This window comes from Passer domesticus, chromosome Z (genome assembly GCF_036417665.1).
Source record: "Passer domesticus isolate bPasDom1 chromosome Z, bPasDom1.hap1, whole genome shotgun sequence".
Lineage (NCBI taxonomy): Eukaryota > Metazoa > Chordata > Aves > Passeriformes > Passeridae > Passer > Passer domesticus.
This window is the reverse complement of record NC_087512.1, coordinates 28,823,569-28,836,820: the sequence shown is the minus strand read 5'-3', so window position 1 is coordinate 28,836,820 and position 13,252 is coordinate 28,823,569. Positions and strand designations below refer to the sequence as shown.

Below are 13,252 nucleotides of genomic sequence, written 5' to 3'. Positions count from 1 at the left end.
GTTTCTAAATATTTAATTGACATTTGCACTTGTGGAAAATATCTGTAGCTGACCAACATATTTGCTTCTGATTCTTTGCAAAAATCTGTTTTCCTTTCTCTGCCTCCCCTGCCCCCCCCCCCCCCCCCCCCGCTTTTTTCTAGGACAAAGACAATTGAGTTTTCTTGATTCTGATGTTTGTGATTAATTAAACTTTGGTTTATAAGAGTATGTCACAATTTATTTCCTTATTCACTTAATTCATCGCTTCACTTGTTCCACATCTGTAACATTTTGGCTTTAAAGCTAAAAGCCGTGTGAAGGGAGTTTCTCAGGCCTGCTATCCCAGGTGGCTCAAAGGCTCATTTCTGGTCAGTTTGTCCTCATTAACAGGTTTATTGGTTTTAAATTTTTGAAGCTTTTTCTGATGTTTGGGTGGTCCACACTTTTCCACCTGTATATGTCATTGTCAAGAAGAGACGGCAGATTTACTAATGGAGGAAAGGGCTGAGACAGGTATTATACTCACATCAATTTAGCTTCTGGCAACAATACTTGATGAAACTTCTTGTGAAGTATTTATTCATTGTTTAAAAGATTTATAAAAGTTGTATGTGTAAAATCAGTAACTAGGGCAAAATGAGCATTTTGACTGCAAAACTTGTCTGTTTATAACAACATTAGTTAATAATTCACTGCTATCTCTTTATTATATATTTGTGATCCATTAATATTTGTATGTTTATTGAGTCAGTTTATCAAAGACTGGATGGATTCCTTTGTATACAAAAGCTAAACCACAAGGAGGATATTTAGCCTCAGAGAAGTGTGATTTTTAAGGAAAAATCACTTCCTTCAAAAGTGAAGGAAGAAACATCAAGAGATCTGACGTACATGTAACTTACTGATCTTTGAGCTCAAAAAGGATCTTAGCAAGCACAGTTTAACCATGTGTTGATGTCTCATTCAGAAGGTATATTAACAGACAACTTGTGCCTAGAGTACTCAGATAATGTCTTACTAGTTCTGTTAATTGTTATTCAAAATGCAAACAATACTCAGAGGGAAGAATGAAGGTTATTTTATTTAATAATCTGATTATCTTGGGGTCATCCATGGCCTAGTGTATCATAGGACTGAGTACAGAAGAACCACACATATATACAGAAATCATAATGCAAAGATTCTCTCACTTGTAGAGCAAATAAGGATAATCAATGAACTGTTCATATTGCAAAGGAAAATAGATTAATGCAGAGAAGATCAATGCCACAGCCATTACAGGAAATTGCCAGCAGTAAGGGTATTGTTTGAGGCATGAATAACAGAATGAACAGAGAATCTGGGCCTTGATTTCTATTTCTCAGCTTGGGAACTGGGGGGGAAAAAGGCAGAAAGGAGGACTTTTCCATTGCTGTGGGCTCAGCTGTGGAAATCGTGACAGCAAGAACTCCTGAGAATGGATAGTTTTGGGAGGAAACGGGTAAAACTGGAAAATTTGGGGAGGAGGCGGGATAGTGTAGACCAAAGTGACCTTGCAGCTAGGAATGCTAAAAATGTCATTGCGGGAAAACTCCATTTATTATGCCTTGTGTTGTTCAGCCAGTGCCTGTTTTGAGAAGTGGAATTCCTAGGGAGAGATAACGCTCCCAGAGACATGCAGTAAGCCTTCTGTTACAGCGAGCCAGGCTGCAAGCACTTCCCCCGCACCGGCCGCTGGGATGAGCCAAGCCTAAGGAGCTGTCTCCCCGGGGCTCGGCCACCCGGCACTGCTGTGAGGTAATGAAATAAATCTACTCTTTGCATTTCGGCTGTCACTTGGTGGTTCCCTTGGCTATCTGATCGTGTCAATTCACACCAATAATAACAAATAATGCTTTCTATGAACAAGCCTATTTTCAAAGGCTGTCAATGTTGAAACTTCTGTACCTGAGAAATTAACTTGGAACAATTCACATGTTTTTGAAAGAGAGCAAACAGGTATTGCCACCATTCTGTATCTTTTAATGGAAAGTAAAAAAAAAAAAAAACAAACTTGGAAATAGTGGAATTTTATTATAAACTTGTGCCTTTTTTTTTTTTTTTTGCCTGACACACTTGTTTACTTAGTCAAGAGCCTAGTAATCATGCAAGGTTACTTCCCTGCAGTAGTCAGTTATAAAGATCCTGCAGTAAATATGAAAGGAGATTCCTGTGACAGGAATTCTTCTGGCTCCAAATGAAATCCCTCTGCAAACTGTTAGGCTCAGTAAAGTTACAGAGGTATAATAAAGGGTAAACTTTACCCCTGCCTTTTTAAACTGGGTAATGATCCTTTTAGTAAGCAAGCTGTGCTAGAATCCAGCCCGTCCTTCCATTGTCATGTTGATGCTGCTTTGCTGGTAACCATAAAACCACACAAACAATTCAGACAGACATGGTGAACAAACACAACTATAGTCTGGGGATGATAGGTGTGGGGTTTGCGTTTTTTGAAAGCTGCTGTACTCTGAAACTGGCATTCAGAATGATGTTTCCATTTAGGGACTGAAATAGCATTCACTAAAGGAGCCAGAGACACAGGTCTGCACTGGGTCATGTATACTGCTAAGTTCCTTTTTTTTTATGTTAGCTTGTTACACATAAGAAAATATGACATATAATAATGGCCTTCTATCCAAATATGTCCTGCTGTCATGACTGAACAATTGACAACATAATTGATAGCTACTAGCCTTTTTCTCAAGATAACTGAAAATTAAGATTCCCTTTGTAGTTACATCGTGGCTTCACAGTTTCTTTGGAACTGAAAGAGTTAATAGATGTATTGAACAAAGCACTAAACCACTACTGACTACAAAGCTAAGTAGTACTAAACTACTATACAACACCAATTTCAGTTCAGAAGAAAACTAATTACTCAAACTAAGATGGCACATAAGCTGCTTCAAAAGGAAAGTCTGCATTGTCATTCAAAATTAGATCACAAAAGCAGTGTAATTAGGTTTGGTTATCTACTTTGGATTACCACTAAACTTTTGTATTTGTTCTTTCTTCCCTCAATCTATCCCCAAGTTTAAACATGTTTGAGCACATAAACTGGTAATATAATTTACTGTATAGAGGTTGAACAGGCATGATGGATTCTCCTCCAATCCATGGCATTTCAAAACTGTAATTATTTCTGATTAGTCCCTTAAATTTTCCTATAAAATATTTCCTAATTCAGCTGTAGCCACTGAAGCAAAAAATGCAATTCTGTGGCTATAAGCAAAAAAATTTAAGTAAGATCATCATGAGAGACACCAACTGATGTTAAAATCTGTTAATCTATCTACCTCTCTGCCTGTATCATTTTAGCAGAACAGAGTAAAGGGTTTAATTACTGAAGTCAAATTTTGGAATCAATTGTCTAGTCTTCTGCAATTCACCTTCCACATTTTCTATGTTACAGTCTCCAGCTTGAAGCTCTTAGTACTCTTCTCTTTTTTTGCCCAGTTTTCTCTATTTTGTATCACATACACTTGCAAAAGAATACAACCCAAAAAAATCAGGGAAGTCATGTCTCTCCCTTCTACTCTTTCTTGTACAAGGACCTCAAAACCCTTCCAAAGTGAAATGCTGCACTGTAGCAATTTTTAAAAAAATGTTATTGTTTAAAACTACTTCCTGAAATACTACTGGATAAAACTACCTAAGGGAATAGTCTCATTTAAACAAAACTAAGCTTGAATATTAAACATGGTGTTCCAGAATTTTTTACCAGTAGCCACTGAACATAAAATGTATTCACTTTAGAGGCCTGTAAAAATGCATATGTACAAATGGCTAAATGGCTTTGGTTTGAGGCCTAGCACTGTAATTCTGGAGTTATTCACTATGCTCTTGTGAGACCAGTGCCATGGTCCTGTGAGATCTGGGAGTAAAAAGGGTTCTGTGAAGTACTGGAAACAATCACAAGGATCTTCTGACTTCCAGTACTTACGATCTTCATAGTTCCCTAGGGGATAACACCTACATCCTTAGAATTTGTCATACTGTTCTACAGATTGGAATACATGCAATTGTACACAGATTTATGCTTCCAGGTGCTCTTTTTCAGTACATTATGAGAGATTTAATCATCAGTTTGGTGCAGTGGTTGACTCTGTTCAACAGAAACAATCATACCTAGCCCCCCTGGCATTTTTTATTGCTGCTCTACAAATTTCAGTGTCATCATCAAGTCCATCTCTTAGTACTTCTTAGCTGTTCTCAAACTTCCAAAGATTGGTGGAAGCTGACAGGATCATCACTTTATGTGCACAACACATTGATCTTTATGTATAATCCATAAAAGGCTAGGCTGTTTAACTCCTTTTCCAGCACAGCTACACTTGAGGATCGAGATATGAGTTTTCTTGATGCCACTTTGCCAACTTCTAGCACTGACAGTTCTCCTTAAGTGATGCAGGGCCTGAAGGAAGAGTCTGGCTCAAGGTCCTTCCAAGATCACACTACTGACAGCCACATGGCATATTTCTCTATTAGTTTTAGAAGCTAATTAAATTCTGATGCAACCCAACTCAAGTATGGTGCATATCAACTGTACACAATTCTCTCAGGGTTCTGATATCTAATTCCCTATCTAATTCCTAATTGTAACAAAAATATAACAACAAAAGTTCCCAAAGAATAGAAATGTATGGCTTTTGGGCCTTCTCAGCTATGACCATGATGATGATTCAAAGGCAAAATACAGTTCTGAAACTGCTCCAAACTGACAGCAGCCTTAATGACTAATTGAGGAGTTTCTGTGGTCACTAGATAAATCACAAAATAATTCTCAACTTCTCCCAGGGGTTCACACTTTATTTCTTCATGTCCATTTTTGGCTCTTCTGGCTGCAATATGCAGTCACTACATCATAGAAATTATATGATTGGTGAACATCCAGGAGAGCAAAAAGTTTTTACAGAATGTTACATAAGACATAAAAAACCATAGGCAACTCTTAAAATGCATATAGAGCATTTCAATAGGCAATCCTTCTAAGGGGACCACAATGTCTTATATAAAAGAAGTAATGTTATTTTATTGCTGGGGTGAACTATGTTGTGTGTTGTTGCAAATGGTAATATTTGTTCTTTAAAAGTACTAAGAAAAAAAACCCAAAACACTGCTGACACTACTATTGAGAGTTCCTCTCATCATAAGGTTGGTGGTCAGGCCATAAAAACAATCTTTCTTAGATGCAAGTGAAAGTTTTGAATTAATTGCCATCTTCTGCTTGCAATGGGAAACACTACCAATACTAAAACAGTATTTAGCCTTTACCTTCAGAAGACCAACATGCTTTTTATTTGAAAAGTGAACACCAAATTCTAGCTCCAGTAAGCAAGATTATTGCTTGCACAAGCAGTGTATAGCAAGCTTACTGCTTATTTTCTTTATTCCTCTATGTATCTAAGAAAATCCAAAGTTGCATTATTGTTCCATGAGCTATACTGACTTTAATCAGCTACTGCAAGGAAAGGAAGGCATCTCACACATGTAGGACTAGATTTCATTGTATTTCCATGTAAATTTAGTCATTATTTAACAGTTGGGTTATAGACATGAACAAAAAAATTTCCTTTTCACTCCAGGGAAAGGCTCTTTCTGCTGTCCTATAAACTTGTGACAGTTCAAACATAAATTAAGAATATTTTTCTGAAAAGAAAAGATTCCAAAGCCAGTTGTCCTCTGTCCTTTTGTTCTTGGCTCAGTATTTCCTTTTGTCCTAAGTCTATGCTTACTTTTTTGAAGGGAAAATCCTTCTGTATACAATTCAGAAAATAAGTGCAGTGAGGGAATCACTGTAGTGAATTCAGAGCCTATGCTTTACTGAAGACATTTTTGAGTCCTCTATGATTTTTCCCTCTTCCCATTTCAGACTCTGAGCCATTTCTCTCCCATTTTGCCCTTTTATTTGCATGATGTTTTAGTTAAGCCTTGACTGTCAAGATGCCTTGACTGTCAATAATCTCCTGAAAGGTCATTTTCTTTATATTCTCCCAGAAATTTCAGTTTCCAAACTGTTCAACAGCAATTTCTGTTGCTTCTTCCAAAAGCTGAATGGTGAATATTTCCTTTTTTTTTTTTTTCTGATGCTCTGTGGAACTCTCTGGGAAATGCAATACCATGTTACTTGTGTTTGAACAAGACTATCAGGACCGAGGAAGTAGTTCACAACTGTCTACTGAATGCCACCCACATGCAGGACTTCAGACAGCACAATGTACTGCCCACTGCTCATCTGAGACAAAGGACTCAGATTACTATTGCTGGCAGATAATTCTCAAACATCTTTCACTTGATATAAATCTCATAATTTTATTTTTTACTCATGTTTACTGTGTCATGGGGCTTGGAAGGATCTTTTGCAACTAGTCTTTCCCCAGCTAACTTAATGACCACTTTAGCTAAGTCTCATTAGGAACTCATTAGTTCCAAGTCAGATGTTGTCTGAGAAGATCAGGTAATGAAAAGCTATGGAAAATGGAAACCCCAAACACACAGTGATTTATGGTCTCTCAAATGAGATTTTTCATGATCTACTGTCTTTAGTGTTTTTATGAGAAGACTTCCATTCCTATTCTGTCAATTCTTCTGCAACAGCAGTTATCCTGTCTATTCAAATGTCACTGTTACTTAAAGGAAAAGGATTTCTATGGCAGCTTGTAGCAATTACCTTTTCAATTGACTTGATAGAAATTTCATTAATTGCTCTTCGTTAGAACAAGTGATTGTTATTCCACTAGTATGTTGTGTCAGTGCAACAAAAGAATGTCTTACAAATGAAATGAAAAAAACTAGCACATGACAGGGGGGCAGTGTGAGGGAGAGAGTGGTAAAGAGAGATAGATGCATGCAGGTAATGCCTAAGCATCTGTTTCTGCTATTTAAATATCACCAAAAAATTCAAGTCAGAAAATTCTCAATTTCTAATGACATGATCTAATGAAACTTGGATTAACATGTCAAATATCGGTCTCTTAACTTTGGAGAGGCATTTAAAAAAGATTATTTGAAAAAACCCCAACAAAGAGACTAAAATGTGGAATATAACAATAGTTACACAGTCCAAATACTGAGAGATGTCTTGGATCATATAGGATAGGGTTGAAAAAGTAATTGTAATGAACCTTTCTAAATGCCAGATAAGGTGGAATGGGAGATGAACAATTTATAGCAATGAAAGGGTTAAAATAATTATAAAACAGAGGGAATTTCTGACCCTGGTTATCAGTTTGCTAAGGGACTGTTGTGCTGTCTTGGCAGTTGGCATAATCACTGTATTATGATTTTCCCCATCAAAGCTTATCGTAGACATGCAGAGAAAGAGTAGTATTGCCTTCTATCACTTCTAGGAACATTTAATTTTTTTCTCTAGAAAGCTCTTAGAGGCTATATAATCTGAAATTAATGCCTTTTCAGGAGAGATGATGTTCCTTGGTTGGAATATAAGAATTTGAAAGGAAGGAAGATGACACGTCTATCTGCCAAGATGAACAAGTTAACAAGATTCATTACAGAAATCAGATTCAGTTCAAGGATGCAGCAAAAATACAGCCCCTGCACTGTTGCTGCTGATGTATGGAGTGTATAGAGAAAACTGTAGTATTGAAAGTACTTGAATTCCCTCAAAATTATTGGTGCCAAAATGTTAGGTGGGCAAGTTTAACTTCCAAGCTATTAAAAAAACCCTTTAACATGACATTTTTAATCGATTGTGATATCTGCTTACAGGGAAATGGAGTGAAAAAGGTGAATGAAATCTGGTTTATCTAGTGGCACAGTTGTGTATGTGCTGAGCTCCACAAGAGGACAACCAACTGACTTTAGACCCATCCACAGTGGTGCCACCAGCAGTGCCCATAGTGATACGGCTAGGGCAGGAGGCAGTGACAGCTAGTGCCACAAAATGGCTGTTCTATTGGAGATGTTTGCCCTTGAGAGCTGGTGGAAATCATGCCCCATGAACCAGAAGCGCACTTCAAAGTTTTATTACTTTAATTTAAAACTTTAAATAATGTAAGGGCTGTCTCAGTTGTATAAGGTCAACTGATATTGATGGGAAAGGAATAAATGTCTACGATAGAAGTAATCTGAAGAAAAGGGGCACAAAGTCTTGTCCATTAATAACCCATGACGTTGCCATCCTGCCTGCTTCAATGACTGCACATAGACAGCAGGGACAGAATTTCCAACATCCCTCAATACAGCTGAAGGCAGAACTCATTAACAGCACTGTAATGTTTTCTGACCTTCACACAATTAATGATACAGAGGGAAGAGGTGAGTCTCCTGTCTGAGCCCAGTTAACTAATTTACTAACACTATATAATGGATCTGATTTTCTTGGCTCTCTAATTTTCTTAAGCTCTTTAAGCTTAAGAAATAGCAAAGCATACAAAGAACATGTAGGTACTTTGGAAGACAGTCCCTGAGTATGTTAAGCTAGACCAGTAATTTCCCAAGGACTGTGCTGGTGATGCAAAGGGCCTGTTAAGGACGCCTAAGGATGTAAGCAATGGAGCATCTCCCAATAGCTGCACTTCTTGGACTTGTAGAAATAGAAACTGCTGAGGCAGATTTGTGGTGGAATCATTGCCTTTGTACTATTAGTAGCAAGTGAAGTAAGAGTGTATATTTGGCATTGGAAAAAATGGAACTGGCATGATGCTTCAGACTGCAGTGGACCAGTAGTCCAAGCAGGCCCTGGAGTAAAGCAAGAGTTTATTTTTATAGCCATGGAAGCTTTATAGTTTTGCCAGACCCACAGCTCAGGAGACATTGTATTCATAGTTCACATACAGCTGCCCTGAGAGAGGTAATTAATACTGTCTTTTTTTCCACTGCTCCTGAAGTATGTCATGTGTACCTGCAAATGCCTCATCAATGACTTAAAGAAATTTTGGTGTTCCCCATAGCTGAACCTGCAGAAATTCACAATGCAGAAAACTCCCATGCGTCTGTTCTAATCTCTTTGAAGCTGTCTGTGAAAGCTGAAAGTGCAGGGGAGGTCAGAAACATAAGAAAGAGCTTTATTAACATTTTTCAGGGAGGAAAGATAGGAAATGAGGCACAGATTATTGTAGAACTTGAAACAGATGTTGAACAGCTGATACAATCATGTCCTTAATATTGAGATCTGAGACATGGACCTGCTGTGCTATGTGTCACACCTTTTAATACAAAGCTGAAATTTCTGGCATTTATGGGTAACTCTGGAAACATCATCAAAGAAAAGGTCATTTATCACATATGCGATGCGAATTTTTTTGACAGAACACATTCTAGCCCTGAAGAAAGACCTCCACATCAAGATCCATCCTGAACCAGGACAGCACCCTTGATGAAACACATTGCACAACTCCAGGGAATTTTTGTTCTGAGAATGAAATTAGAGTTGTGAATTTCTAAGACTTTCAAAGATACTTTATATGTCATAAGTACTCCCAAAATGATTAGTTTTAAGTCTCAAAACTCCCATGAAGCACAAAAGAGATTTCTCTCACCTCTTTCTCCCTACAGGGCACCTAAAAATAACATATTTTTGTATTTGTCTAATATTTCTTCTTTTAGAGAATTACTTCCAAAAAAGTGGATTTGGGATGTGGAACACTTAGTACAGCCATAGTTCTGATGTCATAGCAATCATCTTGTGTAACAGTCTAGGCTTTTGATTTTCATTTTAAATTTTCCCATGTCGCTACGGCAGGAAAAAAAAAAAACAAATAATTTTTTGACATGAATGATGCATTAGTGTGCTATTAACTAATTTGAGATATAGAAATCTTATGGGTAGATAAAAGAGCTCTATATTTTGAACCAAATTATCAGGGGTAGACTTTTGGGTGAGAGTAAATAAGTTTACATTTGAATCCATTAAAATGATTATAAGAAGAAGAGAAAAATTAAAATTTGGCTCTGAGTTGGAGTACTACTCAGACTATTCCACCCCCAAAGCAAGGTCCTACTAACTAAGATTTTCAAAACAAATACACAAGCTTAGTACTTATGTCAGTTTTCTACTAGGCTAGTTATGCTTCTAGGCAGGTTAGTGGAAAAATTCCACAAATTGCAACTTGTAGTGTAAATAAGTACGTAAACAATGCTTTTCATCTCCTACGCTCAGAGGAGCTGAGTTTGTGAATGAAAGCCACATTTCACAAAGCCCTCCATCTCTCCAGAGGGAGAACTTTACTTTTTGAATCTGAAAATAGAGGTAAGAGTTTTTCTGCTCTAATTAAAACTCCAAGGAGAAGGAAGAAGCATGTTCCTGATTTAACTGAGGAAATCAGTGAGGGTTTTTTTTTTACTAAAATAGAATTTATTCCAACAAATTGAAATTATTAACACTTCAAATTTTACAGAAAATCCTGAACTCTCAAGGAGTGATTGCAACTTCCACTCTCTTTGCTGTGGCTTGATCTCCATCATTATGCACAAATGGATTGGGATCTGGTATGGGACATGCATTTGTGCACAGCTCTCCATCTCTAAAGCATAAGCTGATTCTTTTCAGGGTGTGACATTACCTTTTAAGACATTATAATCCTGAAAAAGAAAACCACAGACTGCATTTTCAAAAATGTCTTGGTGACATATTTTGTATCATAGAATCATAGAACAGTTTGGGTTGGAAGGGACCTTAAAGACCCTCTAGTTCCAACACATCTGCCAAGGGCAGGGACACATTTCACTAGACGGGTTGCTCAGAGCTCCATCCAACATGACTTTGGACAATTCTGGGGATGGGACAAACACAACTTCATGGGTTAACCTGTTCCTGAAAAGTGCCTCACAAACCTCAGAGTAAAGAATTTCTTTTCACAATCTAATCTAAACCTACTTGTTTTCAGTTTAAAGCCATAGCTCCTTGTCTCAGCACTAGATGCCCATGTAAAAAGATCCCCTCCAGCTCTCCTGCAGGCTACATCAAGTGTTGGAAAGTTGGCACAAGGTCTCCCTGTAACCTTCTCTTCTGCATACTGAACAAGCCTGTGAATTTGCTGAAGAAGAACTCAGCTCCATCATCAGTCATTGATAAAATGTTAAACAGGATTGGCCCCAGTATTGAATCCTGGGGTACATCATACTTACTTGTCTCCAACCAGACTTGTGCTGGTGATTACAGCCTTCTGGGTCTGCCCATTCAGACAGGTTTCAATTTGTCTCACTGTACAATTCTTTAACCTGTATTTTTTTCAGTTGTTCTGTCGGGATGTTACAGGAGAGTGTCAAAAACCTTACTACTAAAGTCAAGTTATACCACATGACCTCCTTGAAATTCTGAATTTTCAGATCAAAAGCAAAATTCACACTTTCAAAAATTACTGTAAAGAAGCAAACAGAGAGTGGAATGAAAAATTTATGGGAGATGCAGGATTTGTCTTTAGCTATGATTGTAAACAAGACAGCTCAGGACTGTTTGTCTTCCTGTTAGTGGCAAGGCCACATATTTCTGCATTTGCCAGTGCCTTTTCTAGAATGAGACCCAAAAGCATTTTTCTCCAAAGAAACCTCATCATTCTTGATTAAATGTAGGATATACAAGGAAAGCACCATAATCTGCATGTGGCTGGTTGTCTTTGGTGGGACCAGATGTGTTCTGAGGATGTCCACCTCCTTGGAATACATGCATTACGCAGATACCTATAGGACCTGTATCTGGTAATAAAGCTGTTGGACCTGTGTATGTGTTCACACCCTCAGTGGTAGACACTTGGGGCCAGAATATATTCAAAGTTACTGCAGTTAGCGTAGCAACAACATTTCAGCTGGTCCAGAATTAATTTCTTCTTAGTATACAAGTTAAGGGGATGCAATTAGCTCACCATGAAAGAAAAAGACTGTCATGTTATTGTGCCTTTGCTGAAGGTTAAGTGTGTGCACCAGAGATAATTACAATGGCTCATTTGGTACATAACTCTAACTAGACTGTGATGGGCAGAAGGACAGAGGTGGTGGTGGCTTTTCCTTCCCAGACCCCGCAGGAAGAGAGAAGTTAAGTAGCACCAGCGCCACGGCAGCCATCACCACCTGCGATGGTGGCGGGGGTGCCTGGCTGGCAGCAGAAACACCACGAGTGACTCCCAACATGGAACCTGGACGAGATCAACCTCTCAGCACTGTGGGATCCTGCAGGAATCTTTGGATTGGTAGAACTTGTTGACAATGGTACCTACACAGAGCAGTTTTTCTTCTAATCAGAAAGAGGAGGAAGTGGGGACACGTGAGAGAAAACAACCTGGTGGCATCAACGTCAGTGATGCCTGGAGGGGAAGGAGGTGCTCCAAGTGTCAGACCCGAGATGAGGACTGGTGAAACAAACTGTCCCCCTGTAATGCAGGAAGTCCATGGGGATGCAGAGATCCACTCGCAGCCCATGGGAAAAGTGCTCATGCTGGAGTGGGCGGATGCCGGAGGGGGCTGTGATCCATGGGAGAACCAAATAGAGAGGGAGGGCCCCTGCTTCCAGAGATAGAGAGAGAGAGCCCTTGCTTCCAAACTAGAGCAGCCTGTCCTTAGAGGACTGCACCCTGTGGACGAATGATCCATGCCACAGCAGTTTTGGGAAGACTGTTTGCCCATGGGAGGGACCCCACAGCAAGGCAGAGAAAGGGCTCCTCTCCCTGAGTGAACAGAAGACCTCAGGTGAAGAACTACCAAAACCTCCAGGCCCTGTCTTCCTGCACTGTCAGTGGGAAGGAGGGAGGGCCTGGCAGGGGAAAAGTTTTAAAGGTTTATTTTACTTTTCATTCTCCTCCTCTGACTCTGTTAGTAATAAATTTATCTTATACCTTTACATTTGAACATCATTTGCCCTTAGAGTATTTTTCTCTCAAGCCTTATCTCAACTCATGAGCCTTTTGCTAATTTTTTTTCCCCCCTCGCCTCTGCCCAACTACAACAGAAGAGGGTGGGTGAATGATTTTTGGGGCTGTCTGGTGCTAGTTAGTATTAAACCATTACATCCTGCATGGGCATCGGATTAGATAGCTTCAAGAGATCTGTTCCAACCTCAATCATTCTATATGACTCTGTGTAAAAGAAGAAAAATTACTAGTATGCTTCATAATCATTCACAGGTTTACTTGTTCAATTCAAATGTGCATTTCTGATGGTTGGAAGATTAACATACCTATTTTAAAAAAGACAATATATCATCAACATTCTGAGGACAGATACGGGTGAATAGTGAAAACCATCATGCACAGATATTTGTGGTTCATTTGCAAAGCTCTACATACTCTATCGAAGTAGC

The 13,252-nt window shown here is 38.7% G+C and overlaps 1 protein-coding gene across 1 annotated transcript in view; it reads right to left on the bottom strand.

The window, feature by feature from the left end:
• The window catches only part of SLC1A1 (solute carrier family 1 member 1), a 48,911-nt gene that overhangs the window by 20,276 nt on the left and 15,383 nt on the right, over positions 1-13,252 (bottom strand). The gene's annotated exons all lie outside the window — the stretch shown is intronic.